Source organism: Hevea brasiliensis, chromosome 6 (assembly GCF_030052815.1).
Source record: "Hevea brasiliensis isolate MT/VB/25A 57/8 chromosome 6, ASM3005281v1, whole genome shotgun sequence".
In the NCBI taxonomy this organism is placed as follows: domain Eukaryota; kingdom Viridiplantae; phylum Streptophyta; class Magnoliopsida; order Malpighiales; family Euphorbiaceae; genus Hevea; species Hevea brasiliensis.
The window spans coordinates 3,467,987-3,474,287 of record NC_079498.1 but is presented as its reverse complement, the minus strand read 5'-3'; the positions used below and the strand labels follow the sequence as shown (position 1 = coordinate 3,474,287).

At 27.8% G+C, this 6,301-nt stretch overlaps 1 pseudogene; it reads right to left on the bottom strand.

Moving 5' to 3' along the window:
* Nucleotides 1-230: 230 nt before the first annotated feature.
* On the bottom strand, nt 231-3,571 carry LOC110653799 (alpha carbonic anhydrase 7-like; annotated as a pseudogene).
* Nucleotides 3,572-6,301: the final 2,730 nt, after the last annotated feature.

The following is a 6,301-nucleotide window of genomic DNA, read 5'->3' as shown; positions in this document are numbered from 1 at the left end:
TAAAATTGTGTTGGCCATATTGATTGTTTTGTAGCCTTGATTGATTACGAGTGATTAATGATGTCTACTTAGTGGTAAGGACGTTGTTTAGGGTGAATAAATTAATAATATGTTTTTATGTTATGTATTTATAATTTTTTAAAATTTTTAATAATATGTTTTTATGTTATGTATTTGGTTGATGGGTTTAAAAGATTTTGCAAGAAAATTAAAGAAATAACAGATGATGCTTAATATTAATATTAATGTTATTAATATTATTATTATGAAATCCAGAATTATAACCAAGTACAACCAACAAGAATGAGGAACGAAGGAAATTAAGAAATAATGGCAAGGGGAACAGCTCCCCTTTTATTTAATATTAATAACAAGTAAATTGAATAAACCAAAGATTTCAATCATCTTCATCTTCATGTTCATCTTCATCTTCATCTGGATCATAAAGTTGCACTAATCGTCCATTTGTTGGTTGGATTGGTCTTGCATTTGTGCCAGATTCCTGCATAACATATTTATCAGATATATCATCACCATATATACATATACATATGATCAAGAAGAAGATTCACACAAGGAATTTATAGAACTCACATAATGAACCGCTACGCGAAGCAATCCCACTTGTTCAATGATGTGGCCCAACCGCAAGTGCATGGGTCGTACAAGTAATATAGAAAAGATATCGTTCCCACGAGGAGTTGTGTTAATGATTGAATTTTTGATATAAAAAGTTGACTAAATTGAACTAATTTCAAAATTAAAACAATAGACTGAATGGGTATTGGAGTATGAAATCTATATGTGCAAAATGAATAATCTATCTAACAATGTATTAACTAAACTAAAATTTCATTAAATTGAAATAAGCAAGTTCAAATATGGCAAGATTTAAAATGGCAAGCAATTAAATTCAATTAAAAATTAGCAATGATAAAAAAAGCGATTCCGGAGTTCGGGATTTCATATTCGAGCTATTTTGGGATTTTAAATTGGTTATCCAATCTTATGAAACTTATGGGTTTTAAGGAGATTAATTCTTAAATCCTTTGAATTCCCTTTCGAGTGAGACAAAGAGTGCCTTAATCAATCTAATCCTGCTTTCGTGGACTTAGAGTTAATTAAGACCCATTAAGTTCTTTAATTAATCTGTGAATCCTCTTAATCCTTAGCCTATTTCTAGGTCTAAGTTAATTAAGTCCAATTTCTTGATTATCTATCACAAGGCTTTCTCCTTTCGGTGCTTCAACCATGGATTAAGAACATCACTTAATGGGATCCTACACTAAGCATGTCATTAAGCACACAAGAAATGAATAAAACTCATTAAGACCACAAAATATGGATTACCCAATCAAAATCCACAAAATATCTCAAATATTATATCCTTTACTCCAGAATCAAAAGTAAACTACTCAATATCCATAATGCTTACAAGATATTATGAGTTTATAAGGAAATAAAGCTTTAATCTAAGCTAAGAAATAAGAAATTAAACACTAGAAATGTAGAAAAATGTAAGGAAAGAAAGAAATCTGCAAATCTTGGTTGAAAATGGTGTGGAAGGTGAAAGTGACTCCTCAAATTCTGCCTCTCTTCTCCTTTCCTTTTCTGCTCCTTGTCTCTCCCTTTCTAAAAATGGGAAATGAGACTATTTATAGCATTTTTCTGACATGGAGCCCTAAAATGGTGTGTTCTAGGAGGAATTATCTGAGGGAATCTTCTGCCAGCTCATTAATGAACTCTTTATGGGACTGCATAAGTGGACTGCATAAGTTATGCAGTCCCTTATGCAGTTTTCGGCTGGTTCTGGTTCACTTATGCGAAACTGCATGACTTGGTGCATAGGTTATGCACAATTCCGTGAGAGTGCATAAGGGAGGCGTGAATGTGCATAAGCTATGCAGTCTCCTTATGCACATTTCGGCAGGTATTGGAACAGTGATTTTTCTCCTTATGCAGATCTGCATAGCTTATGCGGCAAGTTATGCACAATTTGGTCAATGCATATTTCAGCTTGAAAACTTGTTTTTTGACATCTTTGGCTGTAGAAGTCACTCTTCAATGGCAAAATTTCTCTTCAGTCCTTCAAAAACACCATTTTTCCTACAAAACAAAGTAAAAATTACAAATTAATCCAAAATCGACAATTATGAAAAACTAACTAATTTACTAATGAAATTAGCTAAAAATAACTAATAATAGAATAAAATGGCTATGAAATTAGATCTAAATGACTATGCAAAATGTATGCATCATTCAATAGTGATAGTTCTCACTTGAAATTGATTAATTAATAAAGGGTTCAGTAATCTTTTCAAGAAAGGAAAAAAAATTATATAACAGAAGAATTTGATGATGTGATTAATTAGGCAAACCTTTTTGATAACAGTCCAGGTGACATTTTCTGTGCAAGGAGGAGTTGTTAGAGATCCCATGTATCTATAATACTTTGTGCCTGTCTCGATGTCGTTTGGATTAACAATACCCACCACTGTCTCTGCTTCTTTGGGGCCAGCTAACAATCTTAAATGTTCTGTGAGCTGATGGAAAACACAACAATGAAGATTGATATTTTGGAGAAGTAATTAAAGAGAGATCAGATGGTGGTTTTTATGTAGAACTTACAGACGACAAGAAAGAGTCTGGACTTCCTATTGTGTACAAAATCCCAACCACAGCAATCTTTCCATCATCTCATGAACCATATGCAGCTCTAGAGAAAAATTCCTGCCATCGATTGTGTGCTCAGAAGGCGTGTGCCAGTGACTGTTTGAGAACATATTCAATTCCATTTATTTCTAAAGTTCCTGCACCATTTTCCCATTCCAACTGCATACACAAAACAAAGAATATCGAAGAAAATTTACATATATCGAGAGGATTGCAACCCCATAAAACCCTAATATAGGTAAAATAAAATTATTATATATTTGCAACGGGCACAAGGGTTAAATTTTTTTTTTTTCTCCCTTTCTTACCTCCATATCATGGCCACTATTCTTCAAAGTGGCATTGGAAGGCTTATAAGTTCTGTTAAGTTTCCCTAAATAGGAAACTTCTTCAGCTTTTTCATCTTGCAAATTAATGGGTGACTGCATCGATCCAGTACTACATGTGCTCCATTCCGGATCAAGTTCTTCCCATCGATCAGGACCCCTTTCACCATAATCAAACTCTTTTTCATCCGCTGAGAAAAAAAAATATACGCAAATATACCATCATGTAATCGTAAATTGTTAATATATGATATAACAAGAGAATAAATTTTTCAAATTAACTTATAATTTTTCATTTGGATCTCTACGTGTAAATAAATTCGCACGTAAACAAAGTAAAATAGATTATATCAATAAGTTCTAACTATTAAATTTTTTAGAATCGCCTCTAAAATATAAAATTTTGAATTTAAACTCAAATTCAAGTTAAATGAATAAATAAAAGATTTTTGCTGTTCCATATTTATGCTAAACAAAGCCTTACCAACTTGGAGAGATCCTGTTGGGAGGGTAAGCAACAGAAGGGAGATAAAGAATGGGAAAGACAACAATTGGATTGCTAGCTTTCCCATATCTTTTAGCATGAAATTAGACTTAACACCTAGTAAAGAAGGAGAGGGTTGTGAATTATGATCTTATGAGCGTTTATGATATCCAAGAATTGTTGAGGCTTGTCAGCTTATATAGCATCAATCCCCAATATGAATACGAAAGCTAAAAATTGACTACGGATATGGAACAAGTCTCTTGCCATAATCATAAATTGTCCATTTTGATTAACGTTGAAGGGCAAGAGGAATTAGTTAACAAAGTCACATATATGATGATATGTTGGAGAAATCTCAGGTGGTCTTTTAATGTTCTATTTTTATTAAGTGCTTCCTTTCAAACTAGAACATAAGATTTTCTTTAATATATATATATATATATATATATATATATATATATATATATATATATATATATATATATAACATAAGATGGTCTAGAATGCATTTTTATTTTTATTGCAGTCAAGGAATATTAAAAGTTAATTAATTTTTGTATTTTAATATTAAAATTAAAATTTTGATAAGATTAAATTTTTTTGTCTGACTATAATATTTAGCCTTTCAAATTTTATAATATGTTTCACATTATTATTGAAATTGCTATTGAAAAAAATCTCACTAAATATGTTAGTTAGAAAATATAAAAAATTTATTTAAAATTAAATTTAAATTATAAGAACTTCAAAATACAATTAAATAATTTTTCTCAAATTATTTTTTTAACAATATTTAGAATAATTTTTTTAAATTAAGTAATTGAAATGCACCATAAAAGCAATCTTTTTATTATTATTATTATTATTATTATTATTATTATTATTATTATTATTATTATTATTATTATTATTATTATTATTATTATTATTATTATTATTATTATTATTATTATTATTATTATTATTATTATTCCATTGCATTTTTTCCCTTTTCTTTATTTTTGACCTAGCTAGAGTTCTGGTGTCGTAGCTGCGTTGATCTTTCAATAGTCCTAACAAAATTAATTAATGATTTAAAAAATAATATATATATATATATATAATTTTTTTTAATAATATATAAAAAGAAATTTTCTTTAAACTACATTTATTTCAAAAAAAAATTAAAAAACTATTCTCTGTATTTTTTTTTAACTTTTACGTACTCAAGAAAATAGATTAATAAAAAAATATTTTTTAATAAAAAAAATTAAATTATTTATAAGGAAAAAATTTAATAATTTTATTAAAATATAAAAATATTTATAAATATATGATATATTAATTATTTAATATTATATTTTTATTACACAAGTTATTTTCTAAAGAAATTTTTTCAATTTACTGGAATCAGTTATAAATTTATAAAAGAAAAGGAAGAAGAAAAACAAAAAGAAGAAGAAGAAGAGAGAGAGATAGAGAGAGAGAGAGAGAGAGAGAGAGAGAGAGAGAGAGATCAGCCAATGTCCAATAGAGTTTCAACATAGAAAAATCCAGACATTTTCTTGTGTTTGGGCACATCAAGGGATTGAAGCCCCTTGATACTAATGTATTTATACTAATTTTTTTTTTACAATATTCAACAACTCTCCAATATATATATATATATATATATATATATATATATATATATATATATATATATAAAATTTTTAAAATTTTATACGAAATTATAAATTATGATATTAAAAAATTTAAATCATTAATTGTGTTACGAGACTTATTATTAAAAATTATAAAAAATATCTTAAATTAAAGTAAAATTATATATATATAACTTTCTGAACGTTCCCGATAAAAATTGGCCAGTCATAACACGCAATGAACATTTTCGAGAAAAATACATAAAAAGTTTCAAAGTCTCATTTTTGTCACTGACAAACAAAATCAATTCTTCCCCGTGGCCTTCGATTCTTAGTTCTGATTGAAAGGTTTAATTAAAATAATAATAATTACCCATTAAGAATTTGATTACTTTTGTTTGAAGCTATATATATATATATAGCAACGAAGATTACTTTATTGATAAATAGAAAAAAATAAAAGAGATAAAATAAATTTATAATTTGATCCTTGAATTTTATTTCATATTACATTTTAATCATTAAATTTTAAAAAATTAATTATTTAGTCTCTAAATTTTATACTATATATCACTTTAATCCCTAGATTTTGAAAAATTAATTATTTAATTCCTGAATTTTGTACTATATTCACTTTAATCTTTGTATTTGTAATGTATAGAACAATTTCATCATCCTACCAATGGATTCAATTATTGTAAATGTTAAAATTATAAGCACTAAATGTTTTATATATTAAAATTAAAGGAAAAATAATTAATTTTTTAAAATTCAAGAACTAAAAAATAATATAGTGCAAAACTCAATGACTAAATAATTAATTTTTTAAAATTCAAGAATTAAAATATAATACAAGGTAAAATTTAGTGATCAAATTGTAAATTCTCAAAAAAATAATCTGAGGCTAAACCCAATGCCAACAATTCCTTACCCCTACTAAAGGAAATGGCCTTGTCCCACCTCGATTCGACTTCCTCCACCGATGACTAAATATTATTTCTACTTAAAAGTGCAATGAGAGGTAGCGGCAAGTTGTTCAATAGTTTGTCTTATTGAGTACTACCTCAAATTAGGTGGTAGGCCCCTTTCTATGGGGTTCAGTTAAAACAAGAATATTAACCGGTGACCTCGGATCTCAGATCGAAGGGGGCTATGACCACCATGCTCGAAAAACTCTATTTTTTCATTTATAA